The following is a 20261-nucleotide window of genomic DNA, read 5'->3' on the forward strand; positions in this document are numbered from 1 at the left end:
CCGGAAAGTTGATTACATACATCGTTAGAAGGCCATTTGAGTTTTATAATTATATAGATAATAAGTGGTTGATTTTTACAATTCAGGATAAAATATCATAGCAATAAAAGCAACCTACCAATATCTGATGTAGGTTTTGCGGATATTATAAGTTGATTTCATTTATTGTTATGAATTGCAAAAATATTTTCGAAGAGCGTCCAAAACGAGCCATATTTACAGGCGGTAAGATTATAATTACTGACTCATTATTTTATCCTCGCAATCTCCCATAATTCACTGGAGCAAATACTTCAATATCCTTAGTTATATCGTGTTTAACCATAAGTATTTCATTTTGTAATTACGTAATTTTTTTTCATCTAACACTCTTTTCGTAAGGAAATAATAACTGCTCCCGTCCTTTTCACTTACACTTCTAGCAACAATTTCATTGATTTTAAATCTTTATTCTATAGTTAGCTTTTACCGAACAGCAGATAACATTTTTGATGAAATTCAATATGGCGTGCGTCCACATTTTAATAATTAAAATAATATCACACTTAATCTAATACGAATCACGTATACCAAAGAAAACTTTTTATAGATTTTCTTTAGTAAAGTCGATAATGTTTAAATTATTTATGGAAACGAAAAATAAACAAAACATTCAAACAATAAGAATAAGACCGTCATGATCATCAGCGGCCTTGCTGTTTTAATGGCGTCGGAGACCATGGCTCACCAAATTATAAAGCCATTGTAATCACTAGAAGACAAATCAAAGCCAGGGCATGCAGTTTCGATTTAAGATCATTCTACAGCAAAAAATTCACTGGGAGAAGGCGGTCTGCACACTTTCTTGGTCGCCATACGATTTAAACGTTAACTATCGTGTTTTTTGAACATTTTTTTTATTAATAGGTGAGTCCCATTTCTAAACTTTTCGACACGCAACAAAACTACTTCAATCCACAAAGATTTATTCTTTATGAAAAGAAACTAGAGCCAATTGTTTCAGGTTTGTTTAACATGCGTTTTAGCATTTATATTTTATTAAAAGGACTTTATTTCAAAATATATCGACCAGTTTACAAAAACAAAAAGTACCTCGGTCTAGAAGGATTTCTCTTCTATTGAAACAGATACGATAGGGTTTAACATTGAATATAATATTTGTTCGTACACATTTTTATTCATCACTTTATGAGTGCATGCACATTTTTTGCCGTTGTGTTCATAATGGCAAGAAACGTGCATATCTCTGCATTTTATGTGTATTGTTCAAGGAAATGAAGCATGCGAAAACATTTAAAGGAAATTTCTTCAAATAATGTTCTATTTTTAAAGTGTTTTTTATTCAAGAAGTCTGAAGAAAGGCTGGTTATGTGAAAATTTTCAAACACCATAATACTTGAAATTGTCAACTCGGTCTTGAAGCAATTGTACTTACAATTAAATACACTTTTTGTTGCTATCAGTTCCTTTTTTGAAGTCTTGGTTTTGTTAATACATTATATATATATATATATATATATATATATATATATATATATATATAGAGAGAGAGAGAGAGAGAGAGAAAAGAGAGGTAGAGAGTGCTCAATACTATTGCAGAGCAAATATGGGTTTTATTTTTTATTACCGTTTTATCTGTTTGGTTACATATGTTTCGGATGTTGGATCGTAAGCATGGTCCAACATCCGAAACATATGTAACCAAACGGATAAAACGGTAAAAAAATAAAACATATATATATATATATATATATATATGCATATACATATATGTACATATATATATATATATATATATATATATATATATATATATATATATATATATATATATATCCTAGTATGCGTATAATGATGATAGAAATGTTACTGTAGATGGTATTTATTGTTTTACCTTTTACGCGTATGTCATGTCTCGTACAGCTTCCTATCACAAATAAATAAAAACATGTCAGTGAAATACTTTAGCACAGAAGACTCCGCGTGTACACACGTGTGATTATCCCTTTCCTACTATTTCTCTCTCTTTCTCCCCCTCTCTATCTATCTATCTATCTATCTATCTATCTATCTGTATATCTATCTATCGATTATATAAAATCCACATTGTGTGTGTGTGCATTCCTTTTTTATAGGTTCTGAAACAGCTGAGCCTATCTCGTTCAGATTTCACACAAAAGCCATTTATATGTCTGGCAATGTTCTTGGATATTTTTTATAGAGAAGTATCGAAACTCGGAAAAATATCCGATCCTAAAATAGTCTTTCTTTCTTATAGACAAAAAAGAAAGATTTTCACAGGGGAATATTTTAGGTTGCACCGGCAAGGGAGATAATACAATCTCAAGCAATATTTCTTCTAAAAAAAACAAAAAAAAACACATTGCTTGATATCTGGAAACATAGCTCAGTAGTAGAGCATTCGACTACAGATTGAAGGGTTGAATTTTTCTGATTAATGAATTCCATTTACGAAAAAAAAAAAGTTTCATTTAAAATCGCCGTAAATAATTTTTTTGTTTGCATATTTTTTTGTATTTACTAAACATTAATCAGAAGTGAGTTTCCAGGGCATTCGTAGTCAGGCTTATAAATTTCGAAAACAACACCGTGGTTCTGCTTTTTTAAAAGTTAATCATGCTCAGAAATATTTTTCGTTGTTTATATATATATATATATATATATATATATATATATATATATATATATATATATATATATATTATACATATATCTATATAATGTATATATATTATATGTATATATTATACATATATCTATATAATATATATATTTTACATGTATATATATTATACATATATCTATAATATATATATATATATATTATATGTATATATATATTATACATATATCTATATATAATATATATATAGATATATATTATATGTATATATATATTGTACATATCTATATATCATATATATTATATATAAATATGATACATATATCTATATATAATATATATATGCATATATTATAAATATATTTATATATAATACACTTGTGCCCGATATTATTCATACCCCTCGGATCTTTGAGATTTCTATAAGATTATTGCTCAAACCAGAAGGTAGACAATATTAAAGGGATTTCAAACAATAAATCAAACATAAGCATTTAATTTAAACTCAACAAATAAATAAATTATGCAAGTTTGAAACATTATACAAAGAAAAACAATAATGGCACTAGTTCAAAATTATTCATACCCCTCTTACTAATAGTCAATAGCATGCCCTTTATTCTTAATAACTGCCTGTAACCGTTTTGGATATTTATCAACAAGGTTTTTACAAGCATCAACACTGCTTTTTGACCATTCTTCAATGCAGTAGTTCTCCAAATCCCTCAAATTTCTAGGTTTCCGCTTTTTAACCTCAGTTTTCAATATGTGCCAGAGGTTTTCGATAGGGTTCAGGTCGGGACTCTGGCTCGGCCATTCCAAAACATTAATTTGATTATCCTCAAACCATTTCTTGACTATTTTGGCAGTATGTTTTGGATCATTATCCTGTTGAAGGACCCAGTTTGGTCCTAAATGGAGCTTCTCCGCATCCTGTCTAATGTTTTTCTGGAGTATCTCCAAATATTGCTCCTTCTTCATGGTTCCATCTATCTTGACCAAACTACCTGGACCACTAGCCGAAAAGGAGCCCCAAAACATTAGGCTACCACCACCATGTTTCACCGTGGGTATGGTGTTCTTTGGGTTGTAAGCTTCTCCTTTCTTCCTCCAAACGTAAGAAGCATCCATATGGCCAAACAATTCAATTTTTGTTTCGTCAGTCCACAAAATACTTGAGAAAACGGACTCTGGAGAATTCACATGGGTCCTAGCAAACTTTAGACGTGCTGCAAGGTGTTTTCCGGTGTGCAATGGAGTCCTTCTTGGTCTTCTTCCTTTCAGACCATTTTCATGCAGAGTCCTTTGAAATGTTTGCCTTGATATTTTTATGCCAGAAGACTCCAGATTTTCTAAAATGTCCTTAGTAGTGGTGGTTGGATTTGCATTAACACTTCTTACAATATTCCTGGTGGCTCTAGCAGACAGTTTCCTTTTCCTTCCTCTACCAATCAAGTTGTTTGTTGTGTGGTGGCTCTGGAATTTTTTGATGATGCTCTGTACTGATGCTGTAGGGACCTCAAATTTCTTGGAAATTGACATGTAACCTAAACCATCCTTATGTGAATTCACAATTTTAGTCCTAAGATCATTACTAAGCTCTTTTTTCTTCCCCATTCTAATAATTTTTATTCTTTTATTGGTTTTCAGTTGATATCATTTTAATTTCTGAAAAATGCAAAAAACGAAATGAAATTAATCAAAGGTTGTATAAAAGCATTCAAAATAAGAATCAAACAGGAAACAAAGTCAGAAACTCGATTAATACTGAAAAAATAAGGGGGTATGATTATTTTTGAACATTGCAGATTTTATAAATAGCTGTATATTTCTTTTATTACAAGTATCCCGAGATTTTAAAATGACGAAAATGATCAGAAGAGGTTTATTAAGAATATGTATCAATATGGACGTAAACAATAAATTCTAACAAAGTTACACCTAATAAACTCAATTTTCAAGGGGGGGTATGAATAATATCGGGCACAACTGTACATATTATATATATTATACATATATCTATATATAATATATATATAGATATAGATATATATATATATTATATGTATATATATATTATACATATATCTATATATAATATATATATATTATATATATTATACATATATCTATATAATATATATATTATACATATGTCTATATATATCTATATGTATATATATATATAAATATTTAAAAAATACATGAAAATGTATGAGTAATCAACAATAAAGCAAGGAAAAGATGGTTTTCTTCTGTCAAGAAGTGACAATCACCATATATATATATATATATATATATATATATATATGTATAGACTGTGGATACCCATGAAGGGGTGCTTGCGCGTAAAATTTTTGTCGCAACAGTTGCGCAATCACCAACTACATCTCCTCTGATCGACATTGCTAAATACCAATGACAAGTGAAGGTTCAGGACGACTGGAAACAGTGCTGAGATAAGCGGAGAGCACATACAACGCCTAGAATTCCCAAATGGTCACCCATCTGGTACTAACCAGGCTCAACGTGTCTTAACTTCGGTGAGCCGATGAGAACCGGTGTGTCAACGTGATTATGCCGCATATATATACGAGGGGCGTGCAACAGGTAATGCCTCTGACCCATAGCAGTAGAGCAACGAAACTTAGCATAGTTATTAGTCTTTTTCTACATAGAAACCAACTAGAATTATGCATTTCTCCCATCGGTTGATGCAGCTCTGGAGGCCGTTTTTGTCGAACACCCCAGGTTGGTCCTCCAACCACGACGTGACTTCAGAAATCAAGACTGCATCATCTGGAAAACGCTTTTCTTTCAAAAACAATTTCATGGTTGGGAAGAGGTGAAAGCCAGAGGGTGCAAGGTCAGGAGAGTAGGGAGGATGGGGAAGGATTTTATAACCACACGCCCGTGCTTCTGATCTGGCGACATGCGAGTTGTGGACAGGAGCGCTGTCCTGCAAAAGGAGGTTACCTTTGCTGATCTTGCCCCGCCTATTGATTTTGAAAGCTTCCCTTAATTTCTGCAAAAGTGAAGCATAATAGGCTCCCGTAATTGTGGTACCTTTGCCAGGAAATCTGTCATCACTACTCCGTCCTGGTCTCAGAAGACTGTGAGCATGACCTTGCCAGCGGAGGGCTGCACCCTTGACTTCTTTGGAGGTGGTGAGTCCAAGTGCTTCCACTGTATTGACTGGGCTTTGGTCTCTGGATCATAGTGATGGACCCAGGTTTCATCCTGTGTAATCAGTCTTTTGAAAACCTTTGACTCATCTTCTTGGCACATCTCCATATTCATCCTCGAGCACTCGACGCTTCTCGCTTCTGGAATGGTGTGAGCAACCTTGGAATCCATCTGACAGACACCCTATGCAAATGCAAATGGTCATGAATGATAGTTTCCACAGACCCTGTACTAATCTTGACATCTTCGGCTATTTGTTGAATAGTAATGCACCGATCTTCCAAAATGACAGCCTCAACTTGACGGACAGATGTTTGAATTAACGATGCCAGCATTTTACAAGGTTATATGATGGGGCATTATCACCATAAGTTTCTTTCCTTTCATGAAAAGTCTCCTGTGCTGTGCGTCCTTTCAAATACAAAAACCGGATCACTGATTGGCATTCAACAGGCTCTAATTCACACCTGACTCAGGTCAAACACCTGTAAAACAGAAACCACAGTTAGTTCAGAGCTGTAATTTGCCACATAACCTATAGAGATATAAATCATTGCGCATGCAAAATTTCAGTTAGATCAGACAACTTGAAGTGGGTCAGGGGCATTACTTATTTCACGCCTTTATATATATATATATATATATATATATATATATATATATATATATATATATATATATATATTGTTTCGCTGTATCATAGACACGGATAAATACAGATAATGTCACTTTCGTATAATATATACAGTGTATCACGGAAGTGGGTATTTCCATTACATTTCGTCAAATATTTAAGTATATCTCTTTATGGGACAACAGGGAAAAATGATTTTTTGAAACATTGAGACGTAGTCTTTCTGCAGCATAGATAACAGAGTTACTTTATTTTTCCCTCAAAATATAGCCATTCAAATCTAAATCTCTGGCAACAAAAGTGAGCACACCCATTACGAAAAGTGGTCAGTATTAACATACAACATGTCAACTCTCAATAATTTGTGTGGCCACCATCATCATTCAAACCTGCCCTTACTCGTCTTGGTATGGAGTTTACCAGAGTTTCACATGTTTTTTTGTTTGTTTGTTTTTATTTTCATTATTTCATTTTCACCCCAAACAAGGCACATTGCCAGTTTGGTGTAATGGGCTACTATCAGGGACATAAGCGACTACGATACTATGTAGGGAGTTGGACAGCAAGATGGCAGTTCACGTTACACTTGAACTTCTGCATGTCAGTAGAGTTAAGGAAGCATGGACCCGAATGGAATTCCAAAGTCTAGCGGTTCTGGAGAAGAAACTACTAGAGTAGAAATCTCTCTTACATCTAGGGATCTCTACTGTGTAGGGGTGGGATTTAGCTGCTTGTCGGTGTTTTCGAGGGTATTTACGTACGTTGTGGGGGCATAAGTGCTTGCAGTTCCTCAGAGCATTCACCATTAAAATGCTTGTAGAACAGAACCCAGTAACATAAACTACCCATGCGGGCTCGCAGAAATACCTGGATTAGAAAGCAGGTGTGGAGCAAACCCTCTCGGTGCTGATGGACTGTAGATCTTCCCAGATCATCCGTCTAGGAGAAGGAACTCTCTGGAACTAAAATTACGGGGAGGGAGGCCTCTCCAGTCTTGAATGACAACCTTCCTAGATCTGGTGACTCAAACAATGTAGCCACTGGAATGCTCTTCCAATCTCCAATTACGACGTTGCGGAGCTGGTTGATATTTGAGACTTTGCACACCTTTATCTTACGCTTGAGGATGCCCCAAAGATGTTCTATTGGGTTCAAGTCTTAAGACGTTTGGCCAGTCCATCACCTTTACCCTCAGCTTCTTCAGTAAAGCATTGTTTATCTTGGATGCGTGGATTGGGCCATTGTCATGCTGAAACACTGTTTCTGTTTCTGGAGGGAGGGGATCATGCTCTGTTGCAGTGTTTGACAGTACATGTTGAAGTTCATGTTTCCCTCAATGAACTGTAACTCTCCGATACTTGCGGCACACATGCAGCCTCAGACTATGACATTCCTCCACGAGGAAAATGACTGTAATGATACACTTATCTTTGTACTCCTCACCTGATCGACGCCACACATGCTTAAGGCCATCAGAACCAAACAAATGAAATTTCGTCTCATCAGACCATAGGACATGGTCCCAGTAATCTATGGGATCTGTTGACATGTCATCAGAAATCTCTTTGCGAGCTTTCTTGTGTATTGCATTCAGAAGAGGCTTCACCCTATGGTGACAGCCATGCAGACCAATTAGAAGAGTAATAAGATAAGTGGGTCCTGCCTACAGTCAAGCATAGTGGTGGGAATGTCATGGTCTGAGACTGCATGAGTGCTGCAGGTATTGGAGAGTTACATTATTGGAGAGTTACATTATTGGAGAGTTACGTTATTGGAGAGTTACATTATTGGAGAGTTATATGTACTGTCAAATACTGCAGCAGAGCATTATCCCCCCTCCCCTCAGAAACTGTGTTGCAGAACAGTGTTCTAGCATGCTACACACATCCAAGAAAACCACTGCTTTACTGAAGAAGCCGAAGGTAAAGATGATGGACTGGCCAAGTATGTCTCCAGACTTGGAGCAAATAGAACATCTTTGAGTCATCCTCAGCAGAAGGTGGAGGTGCGCAAAGTCTCAAATATCAACCAGCTCCGCGACGTCCTCATTGAAGAGTGGAAGAGCATTCCGATAGCTAAATGTGAAGCTCTGGCAAACTCCATGCCAAGGAAAGTAAAGGCAGTTTTGGATAATGATGGCGGCCACACAACATATTAAGAGTTGTCATGTTGTATGTAAATATTGACCACTTTTCGTAAGGGGTGAACCTACTTTTATTGCAAGGAATTTAGACTTTAATAGCTATATTTTGAGTTATTTTGAGGGGGAAATAAAGTAACACTGTTATCTATGCTGCAGTAAGACTACGTCTCATTGTGTCGAAAAATAATTTTTTCGGTGTTTTCCCATGAAGAGATATACTTAAATATTTGAAGAAATGTGAGGGGTGTACACACTTTTGTGATACACTATGCATATATATATATATATATATATATATATATATATATATATATATATATATATATATATATATGTATATATATATTATAGATCTTATAGATCTTATATATATATATATATTATATATATTTATATATAGGCATATATATACCTATATACATATAAATGTATATATATATATAGACACAGAGAGAGAGAGAGAGAGAGAGAGAGAGAGAGAGAGAGAGAGAGAGAGAGAGAAAGAAAGAGACAGAGAGTAATATTTGTAAGCTTAAACAGAATCGGAATCTGAAATCGGAATTGGTATGTTAAATGAAAATTGCATGATTATTTTCCGATGCCAAAATCGAGTATTTTATTAGTTCCATTTTGTCAGTTAAAAAGCTAAACTTCCCATTGCTGATACTAAAAATAAAAGATATATTTATGTTATTAATTTCCAATGACTACTACAACTCAAATTCTAATAAGTGCATGTTTATATTTGCACCCCTAAACAAAAATAAGACCATAACTCTATAGCTAAATATTACAGGATTAAAAAACAACTAGTTATTGGATGATTCTTATATTTTTATAGATTCCGATACAATTAGGGATGCTCTTTTAATAATTCTCATTCTGGTAAAGTTTCCTATTACGATTATTTTTTAATTATCAAAAAAAAAAAATTGCATTGGGGGGGGGGGATTGTTTGGATTCACATAAAAACTTATGTAATATACGCATATATTTTCCTAAAATTAAGAATTCTATCGTTAGGGCGAAAATGGAGTTTTAAAAAACAATCAAACCATGAAAACGAAATCCTTTTTTTTGCCATTGGAATGAACACGCCCTTTTTCGATTCCAATACCTTTTTCGATTCCAATACCGATTTCGATTTTTTTTATATTCCTGACTCCAATTTCGATAAATCGTGTGTGTGTGTGTGTGTGTGTGTGTGTGTGTGTGTGTGTGTTTCGACAATTTATCGAAATTAGAGTCCAGAATATAAAAGAATCGGAACTATGATATATATACCTTTTTCACTGTCTCTCTCTTTCTATATAATATCTATAAAAGTGAAAATGCCTGTCTGTGTACATTTCCCTGCCAAATAACTCTGTCAATTTACGGTCTACGGACGCGAAATTTGACACACGGGGTACTGACGTTTGGGAAAATCGCTTTAATCGGTTTTCAGCCAGAAATTTGGCTGTCAAGGGGGTTAAAATTCAACTATTTTACTTTTGAAAACTCTATCAAACTCCTCCGTCAATTTTGGGTCTAAACACTTAGAAATTTTAAATCTAGGTTACTTGGACATGTATCTAGATTTATAATTTAATTTGAGCCCCAATAATAAATGTTAAGGGTTCAAAATTTGGGTCAAAGTTTTTAAAAAATTGACCTCTGAGGTCTTTACCAAATTACTCAGCCAATTTCTGGTCTAAACATTTGAAATTTTTCATAAAGGGTATTCAGAGATAGGGCAAGCTTTTTATTCGGTTTGAATCGAAAATTTGAGCTGCCAAGTTGTCAAAGTTCAAAAGATTTTACCATTGCCGTGTCTAGCAAACTACTCAGACAATTGTGGGTCTAAACATTTGAAATGTTATATAACGGGTATTCAGACATGCGGCAAGTATTTTAATATGTTTGGGGGCAAAGATTCGTCTGCCAAAAAGGTCAAAGTTAAAAGAGTTAACCTTTGAAGATTCTACCAAACTCCTCTGCCCATTTTGGGCCAAAACACTTGAAATTTTACATATAGGTAACTTGGACATGGGTCAAACATTTTATTCGGATTAGAAACCAAAACAATAAATGTTAAGGGGTCAAAATTGGGGTCAAAGTTTAAAAAATTGACCTCTGCGGTTTCTACGAAATTACTCAGACAAATTTTGGTGTAAACATTTGAAATCTTACATAAAGTATATTCACACGTAGGGCAAGTTTGGAACAGTACATAGGACCCGGGCAAAACCTGGCTGAGCTGCTAGTATATAAATATACTCGAAATATATATATTTAATACACTCACATACACACACACCCGCACACACATATATATATATAAATATATGAATCCATACATATATATCTATGTATTACTAAAAATGAGAATGTGTGTCAGGATACTTCACGACCTATATACTCAACGACTTTTTGAAATTTAGTATATAATGTAGGAAACTTTTTTGGGTTTGTATTACTGTACACATAGATTCGAAAAAGTTGTCAAAAAACAAATATATAACAAATAAATGTTATCAAAGGCAAGATAAATTACTTTTCTACCAAACTGGATATAATTTTCGTGTTTTTATTCAATTTAACATGTTTATTCAGCTCGAAAAGCATACAGTGTTTACCGATGTATTGGAAAATTCAAAATGGCGGCCGACTCTCTCTTAAACGCGGTAAGTCCGGAAAAACGTGTAATAAATAATAAACTAGACAAAACACTGTTAGAAATTTGCTCAATATATGTTACCGTGACAAAATTTGACATATATTCGGTGTTTTTTTAATAGTATTTTGTCTAGTTTATTATTTATAACACGTTTTCCCGAACTTACCGTGTTAAAGAGAGAGTCGGCCGCCATTTTGAATTTTCCAATACATCGGTAAACACTGTATGCTTTTTGAGCTGAATAAACATGTTAAATTCAATAAAAACACGAAAATTATATCCAGTTTGGTAAAAAAGTAATTTATCTTGCCTTTGATAACATTTATTTGTTATATATTTGTTTTTTGACAACTTTTTCGAATTTATGTGTACAGTAATACAAACCCACTTTTTTTTTTATCAGTAGGGCCGTTAAGGGGTTAAAATTGTAAATTAGTACGTGGGAGTAATCGACTTTTTATCTGTTTGTCAACTGTTCCACAAATGCTCATGTTTGAATCGTTCATATGACGGATAACCTATGTTAAGAATATGTTAGTCTGAAAAGATTTGTTTTAATTATGTCAAGCTGGTGTAATGTTTATCGTAATTGATTTAAGAGTTAAGCTATTCGTTTCGATCTTAGCTCGAGTATTCCTTTTTTTTTTTTGACTTACAAGAAATGAACTGTTAAGAAAAAAACATAATGCTCGAATTTTACTTCGTTTTTTTAAACAACTTTAACGTTACGTTTGACACCTATAAGATTTCTGTTTACAAAAAAAAAAAAAAAAAAATTCTACATTAATTAAAATATAATATTTATGGGTATTTTATTACTTGGCAACGCTGGGCGGCCTAATTGTATATATATATATATATATATATATATATATATATATATATATATATATATATATATATATATATATATACATATATATATATATATATATTAAGTAATAGGATTGATAATTTAAGGTCTAGGATATTCACCTATCGAGCTTATTATATATGTAAATTACAACGAGCACTTTCTCTTTCCTGTATTTTAATTAAACTAGTAATTTCACTGTTACATTGAAATACACTCAGCTCTTTAGACTATTGCTCTAATCTCCTTTAAATTTTTATATATATATATATATATATATATATATATATATATATATATACAGGTTGTCCACAAAGTCTGGCTGCATAATCTACACGGTGTCCACAAAGGCTGGCTACATAATGTAGCCAAACTTTGTGGACACCCTGTATGTATGTATGTATATATATATATATATATATATATATATATATATATATATATATATATATATATATGTATACATCAGGGGAGAAGATATGACTAGTGCCACTCGTGCCCAGCACGACCAATAACTGGGCCAATGTTATCCAAAATGCATTAAAAATAATCCATTAATTTCAAGCAAATATACTTAGTCTGATCTCAATTAAATTACATATCTATTCAAGTTTCGATAACTAAGTAGCAAAAAGTTCATAAATATATCTGGGAATAATACAACGACGCTGTTTTGAACGGATGGGCTTTGTCCGGCCACCGTCAGATCCATTGAACATCCCATAAAAGCGGCTACACTGTTGTGTATAGACTTGTGGACTTAGTTGCTAACCTGGTTAGTTGTCATTGTGATCAATTTTTTTATTCTAATAAACATATTTTCTCGTCATAGTAATGAACATCTTCTATACTTTTGAAAGAAAAAAAATAATCTACTGTATTAACAAGACTACAAATTAGAAAGTATCATGATTGTTTACAAAAAAAAAAAAAAACACCATGCAAGATACGTTAGTCAATCTGTGTTATGCAATGGAGAATCACACTATAGTAACTATGATGGCTTACTTTAGGTCCACGGACCACAGGTTGGGAACTGAAGTTGGCAGAGGGCGGGGGGGGGGCACGAGTAGCAATAATAGGCTAGAGTCGCCACTGGTATACATATACATATGTATATATACATATATACACATATATATACATATAGGTATATATACAAATCTATATATGCATATATATACACAAAGTGTAGTATCTGTTGTTCAGATGCTGCACTTCTATTTCTTGTTCTCTTTCGGTGGAGGAGAAATCCTTCACGACTGAGACAATTTTTATTTTTGTACCTTTTCTCCACGTTAAAAAACGACCCTGGTGTCTAACTCTGTCCCGTGGGGAGGCACAGTAAATAGGTACATATATATGTACATATATATACATATATATATATATACCTATACATATATATACATATATATGTACGTATATATACATATATATATACATATAACTATATATACATATATATATGTACATATATATACATATAAATATATATACATATATGCATATATATACATATAAATATATATATACATATATACATATATATATATACATATACAAATATATATGTACGTATATATATACATATATACATATATATGTACGTATATATACATATAATCATATACATATATACATATATATATATACATCTATATATATACATATATATACACATATATATATACAAATACATATATATATAAACATATATATACATATATATATATATATATATATATATATATATATATATATATATATATATATATATATTCAAAAGTCCAATGTGATTAGAATTCGCCTCAAGGGAGACCACTATAAGTTGGCGGAGTAGTAGGGGGATATAGTCTGCGACAAATATGGGAAAACCAAAATGATTAAAACGTTTAATTAGAAAATATAAAAAGTGTGTCTAGGGATTTAGTGCAACCCGTTTTACCCCCACTCCAGCCTCTCACTAAACCCCGACCCCACTTCAACAATCCGTTCCCGCGTATTTTCCGATCCGACTGCAAACTGAAGGGGATCCATATGTTATCGCTTGCCAATCGTTCCCGTTCTCGATTTTACGGGTCAAGCCGGCTGAGGGTCGATTCAAACAATTTGGGCGATCAGGGGTTGTGGGTGGGAGAATAGAAAAAAGAAGATATTGGCAAGTTTATAGGGGTTAAAGTGAAATGGGGCGAAGGGTGACTAAATGGGGCTTACTGGGGCAATGGGATCGGGTGGAACGACAGGGCGTCGTAATGTGTATAATTACATTTCAAGAAACTGTTTGGGGAAAGCGGTGTAGATGTAAGGGTGGTCGAGATTCGATGACGTCAGTAAAAAAAAAAAAAGAGTTCTGAATAATGTTGTACGAAATAGAAGGAATAAAGAAACCAGAAAAGAAGAAACGAAAAGTACGTATATCTATGAACAGACACTTAATACTAAGATGTCTACTTATATAAATACGCGATGCTAAATCTTCTATGGAATTCCTTTTTTTTTTTTTCGATATTATACTGTCATGCTTATTTCTTTCATAGCCCAATAAAAAATCTATTTTCTTAAGAGTATTCGCACGAAAAGATTCGATATTGATATCATAATAATTGATTGTTTCTGCACAACGAAACAGATCTGTAAAAGGAAATGTTCGAAAGTTTTAAAAGGCTAAAAAAAATTTTTTGTAAGTAAAGTAAATATTTGGAACAATGAATGTAGCTGTACTGTTATTATTTTATAGATTCTCTGTTGTTCTATTTAACTTACATTGCGATTGAGCTTCTAACAAAAAAATATTGGTATGCACGGTATACGAAACATAACTGGAAAAGAATATTATATTGGACACACAGACACACAGACACACACATATATTATTTTAAAAATATAATTATCCACTGACACGTGTTTCATCGTCTACGACTCATCAGAGTGGCTAAATCTGATGCGTCATAACGACGAAACACGTGTCTATGGATAATTATATTTTTAAAATAATATGTATGCCGCTTCCCATATAGAGGGATAACAAATTGGTCAAAGGACAAAACTTTCGTATAAATAATTGAATTCATTCAAAAAGTATCGCTAACGTCTCTCTCTTTCTCTCTCTCTCTCTCTCTCTCTCTCTCTCTCTCTCTCTCTCTCGCTATATATATATGTGTGTGTGTGTGTGTGTGTGTGTGTGTGTGTGTGTGTGTGTGTGTGTGTGTGTGTGTAAATATTGAAGAATATCGAACGCAGTGTCATAATGAATTGCTGAGGGTTTAGGTTTTTGGGGAGAGGAGGAGTTCTATACATAAACCATTAAAAAGACCCTTTCGAAAAGAAGACCAAAATACACTTCTAATGTATATTTCTTCTAAGCATGATTTAGATAAAAGCGATATATAATATAACATAATATATATATATACACACATATATATATATTATATATATAATTGATTAAAAAATAATAATACTTATTTTTATTTCTACATACGCTAGGGTGTTATGCTTTCGCCGCATGCAACTCTTCAGATGTTTTTCGAGGCTAAGTAATCAAGCCCAAATTCTTTATTTTTTTCCCTCTTAAAAGTAAATGGGATTTTATGCTTCTGATAAGTCAAGGCGGAAAATATTTAATAATTAAGGTAATAATTATATGATTGTTTCTGTGCTACGAAACAAGTGCTGTCAGTAATTGAATTCTTTAACATACCGAAGGAAATAAACGGAAAGCTGAACAACATCTTGAAATTTGAGATACAGATTTTGTTCTTTTATATATCTATTTGCAGACCGCCCGGTGTTGCCAGGTCGTAACGTACACATAAATATTATATTTATTTATATATAGTAACCGAGACATGTGCATGCGAGTATTATGAAAGATCGAAAAAATGAAAAAAACAATCATTAAGCAAGGTATCTCTGTTGTTTTTAATAATGTTTGCCTGAATGAAGGAATGCTGCCTAAATACACTAATGCATACATATATATATGTATGTATACATGTATATATATACATGTATAATTATACATATATATACATACATATATATATACATATATATATATACATACATATATATACATACATATATATACATATATATATGTATATATATATATATATATATATATATATATATATAAGCCACAAAGAATATGTGTTTGCTTCTATTATACAGTAGAGAACACCGTTTCAGAATATGATTTGATATCGTCGAGTGAGTTTTTATTTCAGACACACACCCTATCACCATTATAAATAGATGAAAAAGAAATATTACTATGAATTCCAGGCAAGTGAATTCATTCATTCGATCCAACAGATGTGCTTTTAGAATTAACATGAGAAATACGAAATCCAGTTTCTTCCATGTCCCCAGGCGCGAGATGCCATTTTATATTTTCAGACATTCGTGTCTCGGAGAAGAGCACTTCCGTCTTCTCCTGAGATTTGATGACCTTGGAACGAACTGGAGACAAACACAGACTTAATATGCATTGTCCATCTGTGGTCAGTTTGCCACTGTATGCATATATTGAACCGTTGTAAATAACTGGCCTTCAGCGACTAACAAATACTCTCTCTATTTATATATGTATAATTCAATAAGTTTTGAATTTTAAATTTTGGCGTTCCAACCGTACATTAGAACAGCGTTTTAAAGTAATATAAACGATAATTAATTATTCTAACTAGGAGACAAAAATAACAGCATGCCAGAGGATAGACTTACTCAAATTGAAACTGATTTTCTAATGGAGATAAAAATGGTATAGATTTATTTTTATACATAAAATAAAAGTTTTCTTGTTTCTTTTAACCTTATGCATAATTTTCTATTTTACTCTATTATAATTATAAATATTATAATTTATTTATTTATCAACATAAAATTAATAACTTGGTCTTTATTTTATTTTATTTATATTGTATTTAATTTTATTTTTACTTTTAAATATTTCCAGGAATATTTGCCTGCCACACGACTAAGATGCTAGTTTTATTTTGGTGCCTTTAACTGTTCCCTCCTCCACCTATTTTTGCTTATGATGAGACTTTGTTATTAATGGACAAAATTATTGTCAAATAATTATTAATATTTATTGTTAATTTAAATAAAATAAACATTATCTCTGAAACGATCGTACAATCTAGTGAATCTTGTTTTATTTTCCTTATGAAACTGATTTTTAATTCAAATTATGAATCGTTTTACTCAATATAAAAATACCTCCAGTATATCTATACATATTGAGCTTATTATATATCTACAGTACAATATATATATATATATATATATATATATATATATATATATATATATACATAAGTATATATATAAGTATATTTATATATATAAATATATATATATACGTATATATATACATAAATATACATATACATAAATATATATATATATACATACATAAATATATATACATAAATATACATATATATACATATATATATACATACAAACATATACATATATATACATACATATATATACATATATATACATACAAACATATACATACATATACATAAATATATATACGTATATATATGCATAAATATATATACGTATATATATACATAAATATATATATACATAAATATACATACATATATACATATATATACATACATATATATACATACAAACATATACATACATATACATATATATACATACATATATACACATATATATATATATATATATATATATATATATATATATATATATATATATATATATATATACTAGTAGGCGCTCACTTTGTTGCCCGGTAGTAAAGTACGCTTAAATATGATATTTTAATTTACGTAGATTATTTATTATTATAGAGTAAATGTTTTCATATTATATTGTACCAAATATGTAGTCATGATTACAAAAGTTAAAAAAATATGTATGGTTTGAGTGCCATCAGATAGAATCGAAACCGAAACTACAGCATAACAAATCATAATATCATGATTGGAATTATGTCTACAAGTAAAGTAAAGTTTATTTGTACTGAATATGGTTGAATATAAAATATTAAATTTGGATTTTATTAAATACTAGACTACCCGTGATCCGTTGGGTCAGTATGTTTTATTAGCTATGGAATTCATGTATGAGCGTGACACTTGTGACGTAAAGAAAATAGTTCGTTTTTTTTTTAGATGAGAAACATTTGTATGAAAGTATATTAAAATGAAAAATCACGGACGGATCACTAAAACATGACAAAAAAATCCTTCCTATTCATGTAAAGTTACCTATTTTTCCGAATAATCGCCCAAAAATCGAAAATTAAACAGGATTTTCCTACGAATCGAATGCCGACGAAAGTCATTTAGCAACAAAAACGCACATGAACCTACCGATGAGAAATATAAGAATGAAAAACCCATATTGGAATCCTTCAACCAAGTTATAGAAACTTAAAATCTAAAAGAAAATAATTAATAAAACCTGAAGCAAAAAAATAAAACCTAAATAAATAAAATAAAATAAAACTAATATTGAAACAGATTAATAAACGTGTCAACAAATTCACCGTTCTCACACAACTATTTTGTATCTTGAAATTTAAACAAAAAATAAAAAAGATGGAAGGAAGGAAAAGGGACGGATAGAGAGTAGTAGTAGTAGTAGTAGTAGTAGTAGTAGTAGTAGTAGTAGTCTTCGCTTTACTATAATTGTTCTCATGTTTGTCAACGGGTTAAAGTTGTTTAGTTGTAAGAAAACAGCGACAGTATAGTTGTAATAAAGAATAGTTGCAAAACACCCCCACTCTTTCCATGTTAAATAATAATAATAAATAATAATTTCGAAATAATAACGTTAATATTTCAGTGCGCAGGTGAAAATCTGCAAAAGAAGCTATTTCTGTCAATTTGTTTACGTTGTTATGGGTTAATGTTTATGCACGCATGCGCAACCGGATGTCGTAAACCGGAAAGTGGGTTACGTCACTCGTTACAAGGTCATTTGAGTTTTATAATTATATAGATTAAATCCATAGAGGGAATTAGACCTATAGTCTAAAGAGCAAAGTTTATTTTAATGTATTAACAACAGTGCTCATAACAATGTAAATATATAATAAGCTCAATAGGTATATTTATCCTAGAACTATATTAATATTGACTACAAAGATTGATAATTGTAAATTATAAATCAGTTTCAAAAGGAAAAACAAACACAATCAAATCGAATGTACGACCGTTTCAGAAACGATATTCGTTTTATTAAAATTAACAATAAGCATTGACAATAATTGGCAAATATTTTGATTATGAATATAATCTCCTCATAAGCACAAAAGAGGGGGGAGGAGAAACTTAAGACAGCAAAATAATCCAGCATTTTTATAGTAAGTAAGCCAGATCGTCCTTGTTGAGTTTCATTAGAAAATTTTTTTTTAAAGTTCGTCAAGCTGCTAAATTTTGGTCAGAATGTAGCAGCATGCGCACCTCTATACAGTCCCATCGCCGCAATGGTGTTCTGATGAACTCTTTTCACTTGCGCCCCCTCAACATACATATCCCCGACGAAATCACTTAACAACCAAATCACATCCTTTCACTGTTGTGGTCCCTGAAGGTTTTCTATTCTAATAGTTTCTTCCCTTTCAGCAGCTAGACCTTGGAATTCCCTTCCTGCTACCTGCTTCCTTTACTGTGCTGATATGCAGAAGTTTAAATGTAAGGTAAACCAACACCTTCTTAAATTTTCCGTAGTACGGTGCCAAATAGTAAAGTGGCGATATGCATGCATTGTTAGGGGTGGGTGAACGGGATTAATATATATATATATATATATATATATATATATATATATATATATATATATATATATATATATATATATTAGTGTTAGGATGATTAATCGGAATCGAAAATATCGGAATTTTTGGGGTATCGGAATCGGTAAATATTTGAGCCTATTTTCCGATGCTAAAACCGATTTCTTTAGTTATCTATTTTATTTTATTTTGATTTTATAAAACGTCTTCCACTGCTTGTAGTAATAATAAAATAAGAAATATTTTTCGATTTAAAATTCCAGTAAGACTAAAATCTCTAGATCACACCCTTACAAGTGTGTTTTTACGTTTGAGAAAATACATGCACATTTATGATGTGT

At 31.8% G+C, this 20261-nt stretch overlaps 1 protein-coding gene and 1 pseudogene across 7 annotated transcripts in view; one reads left to right on the forward strand and one right to left on the reverse strand.

Moving 5' to 3' along the window:
* LOC145260423 (homeobox protein six1-like) overlaps positions 1-20261 on the forward strand; it is a 1097433-nt gene that overhangs the window by 643582 nt on the left and 433590 nt on the right. The gene's annotated exons all lie outside the window — the stretch shown is intronic.
* On the reverse strand, positions 5116-5232 carry LOC145260772 (5S ribosomal RNA; annotated as a pseudogene).

This window comes from Euprymna scolopes, chromosome 36, assembly GCF_053919585.1.
Source record: "Euprymna scolopes isolate OS-2025 chromosome 36, ASM5391958v1, whole genome shotgun sequence".
Lineage (NCBI taxonomy): Eukaryota > Metazoa > Mollusca > Cephalopoda > Sepiida > Sepiolidae > Euprymna > Euprymna scolopes.